General features: G+C 41.3%; 1 protein-coding gene across 3 annotated transcripts in view; it reads left to right on the top strand.

Annotated features, from left to right (window-relative positions):
- Positions 1–22,162, top strand: part of LOC109032074 (uncharacterized) — a 214,691-nt gene that overhangs the window by 5,798 nt on the left and 186,731 nt on the right. Inside the window, exon 1 of one of the 3 annotated variants that reach the window (XM_019044010.2) lies at positions 4,588–5,173. The exons of 1 other annotated variant lie outside the window; for it this stretch is intronic. The gene's annotated coding sequence lies outside the window, so the exon portion shown is untranslated. Of the gene's footprint in view, positions 1–4,587; positions 5,174–22,162 lie in introns of those variants that run through there. One more of the 3 variants, XM_072303028.1, reaches the window with a different exon arrangement.

The raw sequence follows: 22,162 nt of genomic DNA, 5'->3' as shown, positions 1-22,162 counted from the left end.
GAGTAGGTACGCCTCCCACCTGCAATAAGTTATTTTTTTAGTTCTGTTTCATTACACGAAAGTATGCTGGTAAGCATAAATGATTTTTTTGCTCTGGAATCCATTGTAGTACTTTTTTGTAAAACTATTTTGACCCTGCAAAAGAGGCGAGTAAATCAGCTAGGGTGGAATTGCGTCTCAGTTGGTTTCACAGCACCGGGCTAAAAGAGTCGGACGGGGCTTCGCTAGTGGAGCGTAAATATGCATCGCACAGAATTTTAGTCTCTATTCATGGTGGAACACAGACAATACGTGCCATGCATGACTAACTTTCACTTGAATTTTCTTCGAGACTTAAATAACTTACTTCACGACTAGATTCTATAAACGCCAAAGCAAGACTTAAGTTTGAACCTATATCGGTCTGACTAATACTGTGCAGGGTGTCGCTTGAATCTTTGATGTCATGTATGTTTGCATCAATAACAATGAGGCCATTAGATTTACTCTGAGAGCAGTAAAATAATTGAAGCATCCATAAAATATTTATTGACAGACACTCTCTATTCGTTGATATAAAATTAAAAATAAGTGAATAAATAATAAAGTAAAATTAAGGCCTTGAAATTTGATCGTGATCGATGTCTGCTCAAAATTAAACGAACAAATCTCTCTTCAATACTTTTTCGTTACGATGTTAAAGTTTCATGTTTCATTTTTCTTTTTTTTTTCTTATATCCTAACTAATTTTGACATATTTGTTTTCGCCGTTATAAATGTGCATTTACAAATAAAATAAATTATTATTATTATTATTATTATTATTATTGATGTCGTTGCAACCTAAAAGGCCGAGAATAGAAATGAACCTATAGACTTTCGCCTCCTTCTGGATCATTAGGATTTTCTGCAGTCCTAGACATTTTCAAATGTTGGCCGTGGAAATATCAATGTGCTAAATTTGGTCTTGAAAGTTTAAAGAAAAAACCCCTAAAAAACTACCGCGCGCTTGAAGACGACAAATCGAAAAATGAAACTGTTTGTGGCTCTTACTCTGTTATCAAGTTAATTTAACTTATCCGGATGAGCGGCAAGGAGGGAATTAAGATAGGGAGTTCTTCCTTCTTTTTTTTTTTTTTTTTTTTTTTTTTTTTTTTTTTTAAATTTAAATTCTGATATTTAACGTATCCCAGACTAGTTTGACGTCAAGGATTTTTTCAAAAATGTCTGAAAATTCGAAATCATTAGTAAATTGGCTATGCTTTCTCTTGTCAGTACTGCCGCACAGTGGATCGAGTCAACCAGAGAGGTCGGACATTAAATTTTTGACTAAGACCATAAATTTTGATGTCTATTTCGTCACATTTTAAATTTCAAGGGGTGCCTCCAGCAGAAAATCTCTGAAGGAAACCAATGGAGCCATTTTTAGAACCTCAAAGTTTTGTATATCTGGAGTTAAAAGCTTTTAAAGTTTCCAAATTTTGTCTGAGCTCTCCTATTGACTCGATCCACTGTGTGCCGGTCACCTGCAATCAACCTTACGCAGGGGTCATTCGATTATTTTCAGCCGTGAGGTAAGGGATGTAAACGAGGAAGAAGCAAAACGCTCAATCTGACAACACTGTTTCGTACCAGACTGGAGACTTAGAGGGTCCCACGACCACCGGGTTGCATTCATCGCATTGTTGACCCCAGAAAGGGAACAGTCAGAAACCTTCGAATTTGTAGCATAGTTTACAGCACAACTCATCACCAATTGTCCGATTTTCATCTCGCTCGTTCAACTTCTTCCCTTCCCTTCATTTTTTTCCACCCAGCCGGATGGGCCATCTCGAACTGACCTGACAAAAAACCAGGGATTAGCATGACCGCTAGACTGTGTGAGAAATTGAATCGCTCGAAGCCATACCTCGCGTCTTCTTTCGCGATTTGGCAACGTTGCTCGTGTCGCTGGTCCGCCGTACAGTGGATCGAGTCAATTAGAGAGGTCGGACATGAAATTTTTGACTAAAACTGCAAATTTTAATGTTCAATTCGTCACATTTTAAATTTTAAGGGGTGGTTTTGGAAGAGAATTTCACGAGGAAACCAATAGAACCACTTTTAAAACTTCAAAGTTTTGTATGAACGGAAGTATGAGCTTTTAAATTTTCAACATTTTGTCCGACTTCCCCCATTATCTCGATCCATTGTGCGCCGGTAGGTAGGAGCTAACGATCTCATCCACCGAGACGGAACACCTTTCCTTGCTTTCTGCGTGCTGGTTTGGTGCCTTTGAGTTTCTGACACCGATCACAAAGATCCTTTCATCTCTTGAAATCGCGGCTGCGTGGGAGGAGCCGTTTTGACCTCTATTCTCGGTAGTCGGTACCACGGAGGGGACGGAAAGTTGAGGGTGGGTTGTTTGCATTCTTCAGAGAACCCACGATCGTTTTCAACCTTTGAGGATGACGACGCAATGAGGCGCTTAATAAAAGGTATGAAAAGCAGCGGGTTGATTGTTGAGTTATTTTTTCTTCCTCTGTTTTTTCGGGGAAGGTTAATAAATGTAAGACCCCTAAATTGAAATCGAGGAACACCATTGAGCATTGACTATATGTAAGCGGAGAAGCGATTGATCAGTCACAAATTTAACTATCCATGCAATGAGATTGCTGCTTAAAAAACCGTAGGAGCTGGATAAGTGGAAAGTTCACTCTCTGGTTGGTCAAGTGAGCAAAAAAATGCTCAAGTACGAAGCAATGAAACATTTTCCAGGGTGAATTTCTCGGAAACCCACTGAAAATCTCGTTATAAGTTTGAAAATCTGAAGACCAGAGCACCAAAATACTAGAAAAATTGGTAAAACTCCAAAAAATTAATGAAACTTGAAGACCAGAATATGAAAAGACCAGAATAGCGATAAGACCATTGCCTTTACTTACACATGCTTTTGAATAATTAGTGCGAGTTAATAGTCAATTTTTGGCCGCGCAAGTTGCTAAGCCCTTTGTTGTTCTTCATCTTTTACGAGCGATTAGAGTATAGCCCTGTTGGTCAGGTCATCCAGTACTGCGCACGTCAAATCACAAATATTATAAAATATTAAAAAAATCGGTAAATATAAAGGACTTGTCAGATCAGTAAAAACAGCAATCAAATATTCAATCATCCTTAGGAGAAGAGAGCCAGTTTTGCTGCGGGCTAGATACTAGATATATCCCCAATCTTTAAAATTCAGCCACCAAAATTCTGTGCCACGCACGACCTATTTTCGTCGCAGCTCAGAAGATCCACGTATTTTTAAGCAGATGTTTGACCATCCACCTAGCTCGTGGTCGTGGAACATAAAGTTGTCGCCCTCCTGACACAAGACCGTAAGTGCACTTCGCTGTGAACCCTCTCGTCAATATAACTCAATACTTTCCCAGGCTCATCACTGCGAGTATAGTTAGTAGTGACGCCCTTTTCTCAGCCCAAAAACTGGGAGAGTTTGGATTCGATCGACACCGATTCGATCGATTCACAGGTTTTTCGGTCGATTCACAACATTTTCGATCCGGTTGACGGTTTTTGTCGATCGACTCACGAAGTTGTCGAACGATTCATGGGGTTTTCAGTCGATTCACGGGTTTTTCGGTCGATTCACAAAATTTTCGATCGATTGACGGATTTTGTCGATCGACTCGCGGGGTTGTCGAACGATTCACGAGTTTTTCAGTCGATTTACGGGTTTTTCGGTCGATTCACAACATTTTCGATCGGTTGACGAATTTTGTCGATCGACTCGCGAGTTTTTCAGTCGATTTACGGGTCTGTCGATCGATTCACGGAATTTTTAATCGATTCACAGAGTTGTCGGTCGATTCACGGGTTTGTCGATGGATTCACGGTTGTCGATCGGGTCACGTTTTTATTCATCGATAGATCCATGTCCATTCAATCGGCACGGTTTTTTTCCCAATAATTTGTCGATCGAATCTTTGTCGATCGATCCACGTATTATTTCTCAATCGACATGAATCGATCGAATGTATGTCCTTTAGCGACGGATTTTGTCGATCAACTCGCGAGTTTTTCAGTCGATTCACGGGTTTGTCGGTCGATTCACGGGTTTGTCGGTCGATTCACGGGTTTGTCGATGGATTCACGGTTGTCGATCGGGTCACGTTTTTATTCATCGATCGATCCATGTCCATTCAATCGGCACGGTTTTTTCCCCAATAATTTGTCGATCGATCCACGTATTATTTCTCAATCGACATGAATCGATCGGATTCATACCCCTCAGCGTCGCAGTGCCGGGCTCCGTTCGGGCGAGCGAGCGCCCCGGTCGCCACTCGCAAGGGACCGGTCGCGCGGAGTCCGTAGAGGAGGCGCTGATTAGAGGAATGCGATTTTCGCTTCATTTCGCAAGCGTTCATTTCTCCGAGACACTGCAGGCGGCCTCCGCGGCTCAAACCGCCCAACTCCCGCCGGGACCCCGCGTCGCATCCGCGCTTTTGCCCCGCGACGCAGGCACAGGTGAAATGCCTGAGGTTAACGCAGGCAAAGGGGCCGGGGACTCCCAAGAATCTGTGTGAAAGAATGCGTCAATGGAGGGGGCTATTAAGGCCCTCCCCTCGGCTCCCGATACCTGCGCGGTGGTGGGGAGTACTACCTGTTGCCTCCGACGCCGGCCGTCGCGACGAGGCGAGTGTTTCCAAAACAGGTGTATAATCTCGGCGATCCCGAGCCCGCTCGTACCGTCCCGCGCCGCGTTTGTTTGTTTGTTTGTTTTTGTTTTTTTTTTTCTGTTGTTTTGTGGTGCTCGCGTTTTATTACGTCGCCGCGGATATCGTGAAAACTGTCCCGGCCCCGGCGCGCTTTTCCGCAGTTTTCCGACCGAGTGCGCGTCGCGCGTACCCGTTTGTTTTTCCGGCGCTCGGATCCTTATCAGTTCGCGGTTTTTCGTGCAGTGATCGGTTTTTGGAATTGTGGTTCTGCGTTGATTCTTGGTTCGGTTCCGGATGATTTGAGCACGTGGTGATTCTTGTTGCTCGCCCCTTCGTTCGTAAATCGAGTGTGAGTGGTTGTAAACGTCTGATTTTACGGATTTCTCGTTTGGTGTGATCGATTTTTTAGATCGACGAGGAATATTATAACTGTGAATTTTAGCTTTACTCGCTATCTTTTTTTTACCCCTTGGATTCATTTGCCGCGAGCTTCGTTTCTGGTATGTACAGAGTTTTTTTTCAAGATGCTCATCAATTCTTTAAAGAATATGATAGGAAAATCTACTTCAGACTACACCTCTGAACCATAGATTTTCCAAATGAATGGCATGTATTGTTGTGCCCATGGTAGGTACCAGACATTCAGGATGAAATCTGTACCCATGGAAGCAGCAACATGTATGTCTCAAAACAGTTTCATGACATTTGCATATAGTGATGAGGGGTTTTCTCACGTGTGTATTGCATATGAATAAGGATTTTGTCCGAAACGATGCATTTTGGGCGGGATGTCTTAAAGTTGAGAGAAATGAGTTTTTCAAACATGAAACTGTACGGTGTACAATCTTACAGAAAGGAAGAATCTAGACCAAAATTAATTGGAAGGTGTGCAGAATCGTTACAATTATTAACCCTTAAATGACACAAATTTAGTGAAGAATACTTAAATAATGAACTTGATAAAACCGGTGAGTTACGCATTTCAGTGCACATAAAATGTCTAAATCTAAGTATTGGCCGAAATCTCCAGGTTCCCTTTCAATTGTACTGCGGATAATATTTCCCTTAACAATTTCTCAGAACGTAGCATTATTAATTCGGGAAACCGTCCATAAATTATGTAAATTATTTCGTCCTACACACTTACCCGGTAAACCATCAGCCCGACAATTTATCTTTATGGATAAATAAAACACCTACAATTTTTCAGAATGAAGAGATAAAAGGAAGACGAAAAGTAAAAACCCCATTCGCTCATTTATTTCAAAACATAATGCATCGGACTTCATAGTGAAAGTGGATGCTCAACAAAATTGACACTTTATATTATTTTATCTCATAACTGACTAACGATTTTGAACAGAAATCAACTGCTAACGTAAATGTCGATGACTGAATTATCTACACTACATAAATATTTTCATAAAAAATTCCCTTCGTTTTTGTCTTGCGACAATTTCTTTCGAACCCAAGTATTTATTAGAAAGCCTTTTGAATGGAACATTATTTTCTTCCCCCCTTGAAAATTCTTATAAAGCACATGGTAGGCTAAAGTAGGCATAGTAATAAACAAGAAGCTTTTCTCGTAGCCGACTGCAAGTTTCTTTAGATTTCTTACTGAAAATTTAAGGAAGATATTCAACTTCCTTCCAGACATGCAGCGCTTTCAACAATGTCTGCAAGTTGCGCGGAAAGTACGTGCATACTCCATTATTTTGGTCACCAACACACCATCTAAGCCTCACTACCACACAGACGTTTATAATGAACCCATTCTTGCCGATCCAATCAATGTAACATTGACCGTAAAAGAGAAGGCCGCAGGTAAACACCGAGCTTATTGTGTGAGCAAACCGTGTTGCTCAGTCGTGTGGGAAAATAAAAAAATCCGTTCGCTAAACCATGAGTTCGATGGATTTCTCTTGAAATTTGGTAGACTGAAAATTTTCTATTAGCCTGATTGTGAGAAAAATTACGAATTATTCAACAGTGAGTTTAAACAATGTAAACGAACTAATTTTGTCGTCAGTTTGGCACGCCTGGCGTGCTCAGCGATAAACGAGGGTAGGCATAATAAGCGCGCAGGTAGATTTGAGTGGATTCCTCCTGGAATATTTGGCGCCAGAGAATAGATTGGGCAGTGATGCCGAATTAGGCAGATTTATAACATTTCAATCGATAAACCAAGGGGATCGTTCGTGTTTTAGTGCATAGTGAAAATGCAAAGCAACGTATCCACCGTGTTGTGTAGAGCAATGTAAATCACCTGAAAAATCAACTTCCCCCGGGATGGCTTATTATACTGCCGTGCTAAGGAAGAACGCCGTATGTACATTTGAGAGTTGCCAAATTTCCCATAATAACACATGTACATTTGACGACACTCATGCATATTTTCCCTCGAAATTCTCAGATATTTGAGATTAAAGTGGGTAAAAAATTGTCTGAAAATGATGGGAAGAAATATTTACAATTTTCCCGATCAATCCGGTTTTTATCGAAGGAAACTCGTCTGTCGGCTCATACGGCGTTCTTCCCTATAATCACTGCAGTACAGTCATCGCTGAAATATGGTGTGGTTTATTTTTTTCAGCCAGAAGAACATATTTTTAACTTTTTAAGAATATCGCGCAAAAATGTCCAGAATAATTTCATTTTCCCAGTTAATCACCTTGTCGATAATTCTGTCTCTAAACGCATGAGACAAATTTGCACATAAATTCAAATTCGCGCTAACAAATTAGCAAGTTAATTGTTTGTTGGCAACACTGGCGGGGCCTCAGACTTGCTTGGTGCCCTCCTGTCGATACCCTTTATCAGTGTTGCTGTTGCTCCTTTGACCCTTTGGTCTCCGTAGGTATTGGGTCTCTCGATTCAGGTCGCTGTCACAATATTTTACTCGAAGAGCAAATGAACTTTATGACTCACAAGAAAGGAGCTCACTGATTTCAGTATCACCAGTACCAGTCGGTGACCTTTCGCTGAGATACCATCAGGAAGAAGGTCTCTAACCGCTGCAAAATGCCGGTTGGATTAAATCTTAAAACCTGACTGCAGGTTAGCCGGTGGCGATTACTGCAGGCTAATAATTCTAAATTTTCTCCGCTTGAATTCATTAAAAATATCGATTCCAAATGTGGAAGGCTGCATCAAGTGTCCCACCTAGGATCGACCATCGTTTTAAATACATTTAAATACCAGGGAATAAAAGTCGTGTTATCTTGCAAGTATTGCTACAGAGATGACCAGATTTTAAATCAATAGGTTCCGTTAGTCCATCATTTAATAGTGCAGCAAGAAAGTTTACAGATTTAAAAGCGGGATTTACAAGCATTTTTACCGGGCATAATCATTTCCTAATTTTGATTTTGATTTTTAATTTTTTGTGTATTAATTTGATATAATTTTCAAAATTTAATATATACGATGAGTTTACTGACTTTATTTTTAGCAAACATTCTAATATATTTTCCAGGGTTACCACAGTCAGGGAATACCGGGAAAACCTGGAAATTTAAGGGAAAATTACGAAAATGTTAAAAATAACAGGGAAAAATTTTCAAGTCACCTTTATTTGCTTTCCAGACTATAGGTTTGACGTTTCAAACAATAAATTTTGAGTGAAAACTATTTGAAATTATGTCTTTATAGCCACCTAGCATATCTTCAATTTTTAGGGAATTTCTCTAAAATGTGACAGGGAAATGAGGGAAATCTCGGGGAATTTCAATTCCTTCATTCTGTGGTAACCCTGATTATCGAGTATCGCAGAAAAAAAAATCCGACGATCAGTAACCAGCAGGAAAATCGATTGTTTTAAGATTCGAGATGGACCGGGTATAAAAAAAAGTTCGAACATAAACTTGAGAAGGTGACGAAGTCAGAGGGGGACGCGTGAATATTCCAAGTGCGAAAAGTCATCAGACGTTGCTTCGGCCGAAGAACTCAGTTTTGGAAGGACCGGCCGGTCACGGCCACTTTGTGGAAGGGAAAAAAATTAGACTTATCTACCCAAATCCAAAGGCATTCGAAACCGAAACCGGTTCCTCTATTTTTACGCTCAAAATTCTTTCTCGGATGTTCGACCGCTCCGAGCTCTTTCACTTTTTCCAGCGCGGTCGACTCCCGATCTGCTGTGCTCTGAAAAAAAGTCGTATGAACAATCGAATGTTGCCAAATTTCATCAAATTAAATACCAATTTCCTGGAAAACTTGCGATTTTCTTCCCGTTAATTTTTCAGAGGATAGATAACTTGCATGTGTCTGAAATTTTATGAATTTCATATTTAATTGGAAACTACTGACTGAACTGAATACGAGAATATCCGTGGTCTCTAAATCGAACACCTATCGGAAGAGATTTTATCAAATGGTCGAATCTGCCAAAAATCATGAGTTCAAACGAGTGATGACGCCACAAAACGGTGCATTATCACACTTTAAATCTTTTTTTCTACGATTTCTCATATCTGAAATTGTTCTTAAAAAAATGCGAGCTTGCCTTGAGCACTCACAAATAAAGCGAAATATTTTTTCGAGCGAATTTTTCATTATCCTCGAAATATATTCTTATATGTCTGTTAATGTTTAGGGAATATATCGTCGTTCTCCCACGAAACGTAACTTCATTTCAATGTTGCCAAACTTTCCCTCGCAAATTGCAATTTTACCAGAAGAACCTGGGGCATTTTTACCAGAACCTAGGGCATTTTTACCAAAACCTAGGGCATTTTTACCAGAACCTAGGGCATTTTTAACTGGAAATACTTCTGATTTTTTTTAGATCTCCATTTTCATTGTTCATTTCAGTTGTCATTTTCAATCGTACATTCTCGCATGACATTGAATTATTTTACTCAATTTTGCAACCTTCAAATGGAGTTACGTTTCTTCGCCCTGCAAACGACGATACGGATATCAAAGTTTTCTAGAAGATAAATATATTTTATCGAGAAAAATTTGGCAACATGTTAATGCCCGGCAGTGCTTGATCCTCAAACATGTCCGTCGCACCACTTGTTAAAATTTATATCTTTTTTCACCGATCTGGACTGCATCTACTCCTTAAATTTGAAATCGTGTTGCGGCCGCGCGATCCCCGCTGCAGCTCTTCCTAATGTATTTGTTCCCTTTTTAAAGCAAGATTTAAGGCTCTGATACAACAATGATGCCGGCCGTCGCGACTTGAAAAATAATTGACGGTTTCGGAGAACGAGTTTTTCAATTAAGCTCTGCCTTCTCTTCCGTCGGCGTTCGGGCGCCTGAAAAATACTCTAGATCTGAAAATATTAAGGTAATCGTTGTCCTATTCATTTTTCGCTTCCTCGTCGTTTTGAATGTTGATCGTGCATATCTTGCCGTGTTAAAGAAGTCCACCGTGTGAACATCTTTATCGGAAATTCATTAATTGATTGGTTGGTTCGGGGTGGCTAGCGACCGGGAAAATCGGGAAAAGTCGGGGAATTTTTGGGGAGCCGGTTTCCACGTAGAAATCGGGTCCGTGACGGGCCAGCTGATTGCGTTGTCGTGGCAACGTGTTGACGACATTAACTAAGTGCCCTTACGTTGTCGTAAAAAGTCAGGGAATTTTATTAGAAGAAGCCAGGAGAAAAAAAGTCAGGGACAATTGTTGTACTTGGGAATTTGAAAAAAATATGAACAGTGAAAAATGAAATTTTTCTAGCCACCCTGCCGATTGACCATCGACTAAGGTCTGTAGCAGCGGGCCGATTATTGAAAGTCATAGGCCAAGCTATAGACAAAGATGACAAGAGGGATATGGAGGGAACCTATTGGTGGAAGCTGGTGGTTGCCATGGACAAAGGCAGTAGGTAATAGACTGACTAAAGGCAACCTACGAGAAACCCGACAGTTAGTCCATCGCTTTCTCCCGTAGTCTATGAGAACCACACCTTTCATTCCTTTCAACCAATAGGATCACTCCATACCCTATGTCTTCTTTGTCTATGGCTTTGTCTATCAATTTCAATAATCAGCCCGCAGTGGCGATTCTTAGAAGTTGGCAACACTGTTTTTCTTCCATTCTCATGTATGTAGAACAATCGATTCTTGGTAGGGTAGTTTGCCTATCCCTCGAAGTTCTTGAAGTCTAATTATTGAAGTATTTAAAGTAACGATCGGTTCAACTTAAGATTGAAACGCGCATATAAATAGTCCAGCATGTTTGAACCTAAGTTTCCCACGTCTCCAAAATTAAGGACTTATGATTGAATCAGTACCATTTGTGCATTTTCCTAAAAATATTAGTTTGCCAAAAGGGAGTTTGAATTCCAACCTCTAATCTATCATTATACTAGCGGTAGCGATCTTCTAGAGCAACTATGACCCTCTCTACAGCGGGTGTACTTATTTTTTCAACGAAAAGACGCAACACTGGATAAGCATTAATGAAAAAATTAGTATCGTCACCTTCCTAAGTACAGTTCAGTCAAAAGCGTTTTAAGGACAGAGGTAGCTTTCGCCGACGTTTCCCGAACTTAATAAGCACCAAACCGCGAGAGTTTCTTGAAAGGGAGAGGACACCAATTGTGTCGGAAAGGTCAGCCCAGCTGCTCTTCAATAATTCCTCTTGTACATGCTGCTGTGTTGTTGCCAAACATACCTTCGTTTTTGGTGCTTGAAATTTACCCCTAATTTCAAATCAACATGATAGAAATCATGAAACCTACAATTTTGCAGGGTCAATTTTCATATTCCCTTTTTCCGGAAGACTAACATCAAGAAGCATCAGCCAAGGTGGGTGTGATAAGGAAGAGCACCGTATGATCATTCAAACGTTGCAAATTTCTTTCGTGTTTCTTTTGTGTTTAGACTGGTATAAAGTCTCTTGGATCTAGAGTCTGGGCTCTTTAATTTGACAAAAATAATACTCTTGATGCGATCGGATTTTTGCTTTAATGCAAAGGAAATCCGCTTAGATTGGGAGGCTTGCCTCTCGATTCAATCAAAAATCTGATCTAATCAAGAGTAATTTTCCGTGTCATATTTTTTAAGAGTCTTGAGTGTAGACCCCAAGAGACTTTTTTCCAGTGTATTTTCAAGAAAATCATGAATGATTTCCCGTATAACAAGATACAATTACATTATACAACAACATTCAATATTCTTTGCATTACAGAATAAATTGCAGAAGATGAGGTCATAACAAAAGTTTACTGAAAAAAAAAAAGTCTCTTGGACCCAGAGTCCACACACTCGAAAATTTTAACAAGAAAAAATACCCTTGATTCAATCGGATTTTTGGTTGGATCGAGAGCCAAGCCTCATAATTTAAGCGGATTTCCCTTCGATTCAAGCGAAAATCCGATTGAATCAAGTGTATTTTTCTCGTCAAAATGTCTGGACTCTGGATCCAAGAGACATTTTTTCCCAGTTTTCTTTAGATAATTCGTGTTTTATCGGAGTAAATTAGGCAACAGCTGAATGCTCATACGGTGTTTTTCCTTATCATGAGAGTGACGTCCGAGTAAATCGATTTCGGATATCTGCAGCCTGGGCAACGAGGCCGCGTCATTCACGTCCGAGATACCGAACTGAATTTAACATTTAAAATTCGTAACCAACTAATCTAGTTTCATGCACCGGCGCCGGCGCTTTTTCGATCGCTCCCATTTTAGGGCCGCCCCTCTCACCTTGACGCTTCTAGCTGCGGATGATTTAAGCGAGCGTCTAGATGAACTTGACCATCGATAAGTCACTACGCAAAATGCGGCCATGGGCGCTTTAAAATGGTCCTTGAACCCTACCGAAAATACAATAATAACAATTTAAACAGCGGGTAACAAGGCTAATTTTCACATAAATTACCACCAAAACGTTTCGGCTGAAAACTCAGCCTTCCTCAGTTGGAAAATGACGAGTGGAAACAATGTCCCAAAAAAATGTAAACCGTCACCAAATTTTTTCAAAGCGAAATCGTTCAACGAAACCGTCCAAGATTTCACTGAATTGTCATTGTGCTACCGATGATATTCAATGCAATTTTCAAACAGATTCAACCAACAACAAATTTCTATGTAAAAAAATAAAATGGCAGCGGAAATTTTGAAACGTCGCATGGCGCTTCTGATGCTTTGGCCGGAAGGTGACGGCATCTCGGTTGGTGACGTTGTAGACTTAGTGTCATACTTTATTTTGTAAATGGAAACCACTCAATTCTTGGAAACTTCCGTGATTTTTCATCCCTAAGTGAAAGAAACTCCCTGAAAATGTCAAGAAATGCTATCGATTTGTTCTCCCTCAAAAAAATATAATGGGAGCGGAAATTTGTTAACACTGCAAACGAGATACGTGGTCTGGTAGTTGCACCGGCGATATGATCGTTGTCAAGTACACACTTTAGTGGAAACATTGAACTTTTACACCACCAATTTTCGGACCAGAAAAAACCCCTGGGAACCCCCTTCTTTCAGCCTCCGATGGGATCTAAACCGGAGGCTCTATTAGATGAGGCTGCTCCAGTTGAGGCCATTCGTTCTCACGAGACGGCGCGGTGTGTTGGCTTGGCACTGCCTCATGGAGCAGAGCCCCAGTCGGCAGTGCTTGTGCAGAACCGCCTATCTGCACGGTGTCTCCGTTGGAGTTAAACGGCTCCTACCCAGCGGGGCAACAGTCGGGTTCGGCTCACAGCTCAGGGCAACCTAGAGCCACAGCGCAAGAATGCTGATTGAATTGGCGATCCGCGAACTTTCTCTGAGGAAAATAAACAAACGAGGTTATGACGAGACGGAGAAAAAGAGACGTCTTTTCTCGACTCTAATAGTCACGGGGGCCCTTCCGAATGAAAGTTCAGCTCCTGAGGTTTCCGCTCGTAGGGTCAATGAACCGACTTCCACTTAAATTTTCAAATGATTTTTTGGAACCTTTAGGGTCGTCCTATTTGATCGGGTCGCAATAGATACAGCCAAGTAAATATACCTCCTGCGGATAAATTCGCACAATAATCACGTCGAGTTCATAAAAAAAGTCTGCATGAAAAGCCTCTCCTTAGCGCGTAATCTGCGTAGCTGATCTACAGAATCAAGCATCAGAACACCATTCTATGACCAGCGCAACTGATCCTGATGATTGTCACTTCAAATAAAACTGTGTGGACCATGAGATATTACACTAAAGATGAAATCGGCATTTCCTGTACGAAGTAACTAACGTAACCCCATTCCAAAATGACGAAATTGACTTTGTGTTCTTGACAATGATCATTTTTGTCTTAGCTCTTTTTAGAGACCCTCAGGGCCAATTTCCATTATTTTTGCAGCCACCAAAAGATTGCGGCTGTAATTGAGCCTGCTTCCCCGCAAATTTTTGAAATATATCCTGCGCCACAATATTGAGTAGCAAAATTGTGAACTTTCATCTTTGATTAATGTAAATTTTCATTTCCCCCCACAGTGCGCTCTAAAGATCTACCGGGCTAATTTGCACAATTTTCACGGTTCTCATGAGGTTATCTCTAATTGAGCCCGAGAATTGTTTTGATTGAAATATTACCCATAAGGAGATCCATTGAGGGTGCGAAGCGTCCTGCCGTCCTCTGGAGGTTGGGCCGCGTAGCGACCAGGGGGCGTCACGCAAAACCCTCTCTCACTAATCTAATACGTGTAGAAACTAAACGTCTCTTAGGTGAGTCCAAACGCTCGACGCTCATCTTGGAGCGTTCCATTCATCGATATGTGCGTGAGGAGGCGGGGGGGGGGTGTGTGTTTAAAAGTCAAGTCTCATGGAGCCGGTGTGACTGCGGCTTACCCTAAATGCGTTTCCGCCGTTGCCGCGGGGCCGCGCCTGGGGACACCGTTGCCACATAGTCACTTTTCTCCTCATTCGAACCCTTGTAAAATATCCACATTTGATCGCCAAACTTGGCAACTTAGCCCGGGGCCCAACTCGGCGCTTGCGTTTCCGCAGCGTCGCGGCCACATCCTGTACGTGCAGTTTATGACGGACCGGCTCGGGCCCGGCCCGGGGCTAGGTCCACGGGCTTGCTAACCCCCCCCCTCTTCTTGGGGGGGGGGGGGCTATCGGCTCCTCGCGCCCGATTCCGATTTCCGAGTATCAATCGAAAAGCCCGAGCGGCCGTTTAGCTTTGCTTATTTGGTGCCTCCATTCCAGTTTGACTTCTTCGGCATCCAGTCGCGAGCCTGGTTCTTCATCCTCAACCCCCCCCCCCCCTTCCCTCTGGATTAATGCACTCTTTTTCAAGTTCGGCCACCTAGAGTAGCTATGTAGGGAGAGTATTGTCGTGTCCCTGCTGCTCTTTCATTGGTTCATTAGTATCGAGTTGACCCTAGGGCTCCCAAGGGCCGATGTAAACAATCTCGATCTGGAGAGGAATTTGTATTTTTGAAAAAGAAAAATGAAAATGATACTTCGTCGCTTCTCTGACGTAAGGCCGTAGATCAATATCCACATGAGCCCTGAAAAGCATGGAGTTATATGGAGAACAAGGAGTACCCCATCCCCCCCAAAGGTCTTCAGGGAGTTGGCACTCCCTCTTTTCCTCTAGAACTTCTTTGTCGCCACCCTCTCAATGGGCGTCCCCTTCGTCTTCTCCCAGGAGGAACCTGATCATTCTTCGGCAACCTCTCTTCCGTCATCCTGTCAACATGACCATATCAGACAAGCTGTTTGGTTATGACGTTGATCACGACACCATTTCCAACTCCCATGATCTGCAGCACTCTTATCGTTGCAGATTTGATCTCCTCTACATAAAGTCCAGTCCGACCGTCATCAAAAATCTGTCTTTATTGCTCCTAGCAGAACCTGTGTCGTGATATGACATTCTTTTTCATTACGGACCCAATCTTCTCTAGAAATTCCTGCTGACCTCTTCCAGGAATCCACCTCCGTTCCTCATTGCCTTCGTCCGCTTCTTCATCTTCTAAACTTCACAGCTTTAAGTTGAAAACGAAATGAAAAAAATCTTATAAAATAAACATACAAAATTTACGAATACTAATTTATTCCCTTCTTGGAAAAGCAGTGCTTCTTCTTCGCATACGCACGAAACTTCAGTGGCGTGGCGTGCTTTGTGATCTATCGACATTTCCCCATTAGAAGCTGTGGTAAAAAATCGATTACTAAGGTGTTCGCTGTGAACACCGTGTTTATCGATACTTTTCCATAGGTTTAAATGACAGGTCAATCGATGTATCGCAAAGCACGCACAAAACGCGAACCCCGCACGGGAGCCTAGTGTTTGATCCATGGCACGCCAACATGGCCGGGGCGAATAATACGAAGAAAACGTGCCGCCGAAGATTATGAAATTTCGAAATGAAAAACGCGATAATGTTTATTTATGGGCTTTGCGGAGGAATCTTAATCGACCAGATCCTCGGGGGGCGAATGTTTACTCTCCTTGCGCCGGTGTCCACTCGCCTTCCTAGATTTGCATGACGTAAGACAGCTGTGAAAATGTGAATAAATAACGCCGCATGGTTGCCGAACTTAGCGTCGCATCAATCAGGGTTGCTACAGACAGGGAACACAGGGAATTTTAAAAAGTCAGGAAAAACCTGAAAATGTCGGGGATCATAACGAAAATGTCAGGGAAAAATTGTCAGGTCACCTTTATTTCTCTTCTAGAATGGGTTTGACGCTTCGAACAACACATTTTGCTCGAAAACTATTTCAAATCGTGGCTTTTGTAAGCACCTGGCATATCCTCAATTGTCAGGGAATTTTAACAAAACGTGACAGTGAAATCGGGGAAATGTCAGGGAATTTCGTTTTCTAAATTCTATGGCATCAAAAAAAAATTTACAGGTAAAAACACCCACAAGTCGCGATGAGCGCGCGTGCATGTACCTATTTTAAAAATACACGATTCCGCACACTTACAAATGTTTCTCAGCGGAATTTCCGTCTATCTGATCGACATACATATCTAAGTATCTACTTCGATTCTTGTGACCGAATTTATTTCATCATAGCTCGGTTCAGCCGAGGAGTATGATCTAATCAACCGAACAATCGGTTCTATAAATCGAAGGTTCGATTTGCCAAACTTGCTGTCAAGGCTGGCCTCATACACTGGAAGAAAGTCTATTGGATCCTGAGTCCAGACTCTTAAAAAATTCGACAAGAAATACATGCTATTGATTCATGCGAAGTTTTTCTTGAACGTAGATCCAAGCCTCTCAATTTAAGCGGATTTCCTCTTGATCCAAGCAAAAATCCGATTGAACCAAGAGGATTTTTTCTTGTGAATTTTTTTTAAGAGTCTATAGACTCTGGATCCAAGAGTCTTTTTTCCCGTGCAGTTCTTAACAGAATCAGAATTCTGAATGGGCAGACTTAAAGTTTGTGGTCGGGATGTATCCGTTTAAATTTTCGCGAGGTTTGTCAAACGGTCAAAATGCGATGACTGCACGTGGCAACGACCAGTGAGCTGATGACTGTAAGAACACGCACGTTCCCGCGTCTTAAATTTAAGAGCCACGAGTGGAGCACCCGGGCTGTTGGCTGATAGAGAGAAAGGCTCTAAACCGATGTATTTACGTATCTAATTTTCCCCGTGCGACGTGTAACGTAATTTAGAGCCGCTTGTTTGCGGACCAAAGATTACAGCCATGGGTGCCTGATTTCTCACCAAATTTGAAATCTGGCCCTTGTGGCACGATCGTCCTACTCTCTATGACATGTTCACATTATGAGCCAGTCTTCATTATTATGAGCCCTCTGATTTTATAAATATTTCCAGAGAGAGAGTAACTTTCTCCTAAGTGTTTGTCCATAAAATACGCAAAGGTGGGAGGAGGGGTTGGGCCTCCACTTGTGTTAAGGGTGCATTTCGGTGGGAAGTGGGGGAGCGCTCAGAGCTGCGTTACGTAACGCTGGTATGGGTGCACAGCGTCAATTTTTCAAAAATCAAAGATGAGAAATAAATTAACGGGAGGTAGCAATGCTTCGCGTTTTGGTCGTAAAACCGCGGGTCATGTGGCTAGTGGCTTGAGATTCAAAACGCCTTCTCTTCCATGCATATGCAACACGGACATCCGTGGAGCCCAAATAGTTGCATCTAGGCGCTATAATGATGTAGGTATTTGTTTAATGTTCGTGGAGGAACAATATAGGAGCAGGAGGGACAAGAGATAAAATGAGAGGAAGAAGGAGAGGAAAAATAGGAGTCCTATTCCGCCCTGCTAAGGAAGAACGCCGTATGAACATTTGAGAGTTGCCAATTTTCTCTCGATGAAACATTCATGAATGTTTTTCCTTAAAATTTTCAAATATTTTAGATTAAATTGCGCACATAAACGTCTGAAAATTTTGGATAATAATTTTTACAATTTTCCCAGTAAATTCTGTTTTTATCGGAGGAAACTTGGCAACGCCTGAACGCTCATACGGTGTTTTTCCTTGGAACGGCAGTATTATCGGTTAAACAAAATACTCGTAAGTATCTCGCAAGAGTGCGTGTTTCATTTTTCTCTGTAAACATTGAATATGGCAGGATACTCATAAGAGAGAGAACAGAGGCCCCTCCAGTTGTGGCATCCCCACCTTGTTGTATTTTTAACAGTCTCTGGAACTCAAAAATCGCATATGACGCCGACTTACTGAGTTACTACGGTCCAAAATACTCGACATTATAAAATATAGGTAGGTACTAACGAGCCAACTTCCCGATAAGTATCTTTCAACCCGATGCGTTATCGCCGCCGACATGCAGCAGTCGAGCCCGATCCACCCTGCAAGAAAGGAAAGAAACACTTGAAATCTGGGATACATTAACCTCTATTAGTGCACATAAAACTTAGTGTGTTCTTACACTCTCTCTTTCGAATGTCGGTCTATCAAGTCGGCGCGCGCCGTTCAAATTACCCGCCCAATAATCTCTTTTTTCGGACTCGCTCAATGCGGAATTTCGGGAATATTCCCACCATCTAGCATCAGCGTGGAGCCTCTTTTTTGCGTGGCGACCAGAATTCCGAAATATTAATCACTCTCGGTGAGGAGTGCGACGTAAATCGGATACTTTCTTTTCGGGGCCCGACAACACTGTGCCCACTTAACCTGCCTCTCTCCTTAAGTGACTAACGATAGGTGAATGTAAGTTGACGTGATGAATGTTACGGTTTCCAAAAGTTTTTTCTCGAAAATAAAGGAGCAATGATGCTTTGATCGGAGGTGTCGGGAGAGTGATTACTCGAGAATGAGGAACATATGTTTTTGAGCCGGTCTCGATCTGTCACACGGAAATGCACCGCGCTTTTGGGTCCATGTTGCGCTCGTACCTGTTCAGGCCATTCGGGTCTTGTGTTTCACTTAAAAGTTAGGGGTGCTCAAAGTTCCTTGACTGTTAAGCCTTTACAGTGGGACTTTCACTTTCGTTTTTAATTTGGACAGTCGAGTACTTTCCGAGTGTCCAATTTTTTAAAAAAAAGATGTTTTGGTGCAAAATATAGTTAATTAAAGCCGTCAGCTGAAATAATGTTCAAAAGCTGACAAGGACATTTTGCAGGATTAAAGAAGTGTATGCGCTATTAAATGTCAATTTCAAGATTGCTTCTGTGTTTTTGATATTTTTTTTCGCCCGGAATTTACCGATGCCTATACAAGTTAAAATGCTCAAAAATGAGAATCAAGCTTTCGGACGTTTTCATTCCCAACTAAGAGCGATGAGGAGACTCTAACTGTCTTTTCAGACTCAATTAATTTTAGCGCCCTCTTGTAATCATCATTTTATTGTTTTATTGTTGAGTTTGCCGTATGGTTTTGCGAAAAGCTCGCCGCTCCAGACTAAGGCTTCTTCATTTTGTAATGAATGGGTTTTTCTTCGTTTTTTAAGCCGTGGCTGCCAAATTAATTTGTGACAATAAATTTTTAACTTTATCGTTGGACGAGATGAAAAAAGACTGTCCCAAGTGACGTATGCCCCATACAAGAATTGCTCTATATTCTCAAATCTTAATGTCATTAAGAATTATTCCTTCAAGCAAAATATTTTCAGTACATTACGACTGGAAAGGAGTATAATTTGTACCGGTCGAATGTATTTTAAATTATTACAATAACATACCAACTCAAAAAATTGAAAAGAATCAAGACACACGCAAAACTGTGCAGTAGTTGAAGAAGTTAGCACAAGAAAAAGATTTTTGGTGCCGAAACACAAGTACTATAGGACACTTTAAAGGTCCAAGTTGGAACAGATGCGTTAACTTCAATGACTTTTATGAAAACTGACTCTCTTTAATAAAAATTGAGCATTTTGGAGTTACCAAGTTGGTGTGTTTTCGTTCTCACTGATTCAATTTACTAAGAGGAGCCCTCCAAAATATCCAAATTTCCTCAGCGCTGACCATAACAAAATCCGTCGCTATCACTTACAAATTTTTTCCCAAGGACCTTTTGGGAACCACTAACCAATGAATTGATGCCGATCAATGAAACGATCTCACTCTCTCCCGCGGACCTCTCTGTCAAGGCTCAAGTGCTCACTAATTGTGGCGATTGAAAGGTCATTAACTCTGTCTGTCCACTCCGAACAAATCAGTCGGGTCGATCAGTCAGATCAGCTGATCATAAAACCGCTGCCTCTGCTCTCCCGTCCCTCGTCCACCTCTGCAGACCCAGACAACACAGCCGCTTCCCAAATAAAATTCGCCTTAAAATAAATTCGGACATTCGGATGTTGTCAGATTTCATCTGGGAGTATTTGAATTTTTTTGAAGAACTCCAACTGCCAACTCCTCACTGGAAAAAAAAATACATTGGATCTAGAGTCCAGACTCTTGAAAACATTGACAAGAAAAAATACTCTTGATTCAATCGGATTTTTGCTTGAATCAAAACGGAATCCGCTTAAATTAAGAGGCTTGGTTCTTGATTTAAGCTAGATTCTGATTGAATCAAGAGTACTTTTTCTTGCCGATGTTTTTAAAAGAGTCTGGACTCTAAATCCAATGTGTTTTTTTTCCCAGTGCTTTAACATACCTTTAAACCGTTAATTTTACCGTTTAACATGTTATCGCAAATGTATAATATCAAAAAATACAAAAAAATATTTTCAAGAATTTTTTTCTTCCTTTTTTAAACAAACTTATCTCCAAGTATCATTTATTCTTTCGTGTCTTTCTTCATTTATAGCAAATTTCCTTTCCCCCTTCCGATTTCTTCGTCCTTTCTCCCCCTTTTTTGATGAGCATTGCGATATTTGATCGGGAGAAATCTAGCAATAGCCTTTTGCCCACTCGACACTCATCCTCAGAGTGGTAGCATTTTTTTTTTACCTTTTTTGGAAACGGTAGCTTTCCAAATGACAACACTGCCAATGCTCCTAGTTTTGAATGACGATGAAAGTTAAATTTTCCGAAGTAATATTTGCCCACACTACATGGCTCCTCAGGTGAATTTTTGGAAGGTCTGATAATTAATTATGTTCTCATAAAAAATCTTAAAAAAAAATCGAATCGATTAGGTCAAACTCCTGGTTCAACTTTGAGTATCAAGCTGAGAAGAGAACGGAAGCCTATGCGCGTAGGTTAAACAATTTGCGAATCACCGTATTGAATGTGCCAGTCTTTCGTAGGTACACAAATCATGTTTTTATTCCTTCGAATTTTGTATTTTTTTCATATATTTAGAATCTTCCGAACGGACCCGTACACTGGAAAAAAAACACATTGGATCTAGAGTCCAGACTCTTGAAAACATTGACAAGAAAAAATACTCTTGATTCAATCAGATTTAAGCTTAAATCAAAAGGAAATCAGCTTAAATTAAGAGGCTTGATTCTTGATTTAAGCAAAAATCCGATTGAATCAAGAGTATTTTTTCTTGTCGATGTTTTTAAGAGTCTGGACTCTAGATCTAATGTGTTTTTTTTCCAGTGTACCGTCAGTTTACAGCCCAAAAATCGAAGTTTGATCAGATTTTTGACTTTATGGCTACGCGAATCCGCCGAACGGACCAATTGGATCACTGTGGGTCCATAACCCAAAAATCAAAGTTTGATCAGATTTATAACCTAATCGCGATGCGAAATCCGTCACCGCTGTTGATGCCCGAAATTCCACTTCTCATCAAGCATCAAAGTTACCCGGGCAAATATCGCCTGCTTTGCGCTGCCTCATACGGGCGAGACGAGTACCTCCGGCAAATACGGCAAAGCTGGACCCTGAAGTGATGCGGAATGTCGGAGTAGCACTGATTTTCTCTTCTTCCGCATCTCAAAGGCGCCCGTGTCCACTCATGATCAGGTTAAGTGGGTCAGAATTTGCACATGTGCTGCTTTATCGGAATCAGCGGCGGTTTTGAAGCGGGGTTGCCGCTTCCTCCGATCAAATCCGTCGATTTATATTAAGGCGATTCGTTGGACGCCATAATTTGTGTCAGAACGACATGCGATATATCGCATCAATTGGCTCCATTTTTTCAGCTACTGGTCATTTTTCTCAAATTTTGAGATCGCAATTCTGTTGTCAGGAGACTAAAGCACTCACTTACCAATTTTAACAAAG

The sequence above is a fragment of the Bemisia tabaci genome, chromosome 7 (genome assembly GCF_918797505.1).
Source record: "Bemisia tabaci chromosome 7, PGI_BMITA_v3".
Taxonomy (NCBI): Eukaryota; Metazoa; Arthropoda; class Insecta; order Hemiptera; family Aleyrodidae; genus Bemisia; species Bemisia tabaci.
This window is presented reverse-complemented; position numbering and strand designations above follow the sequence as displayed.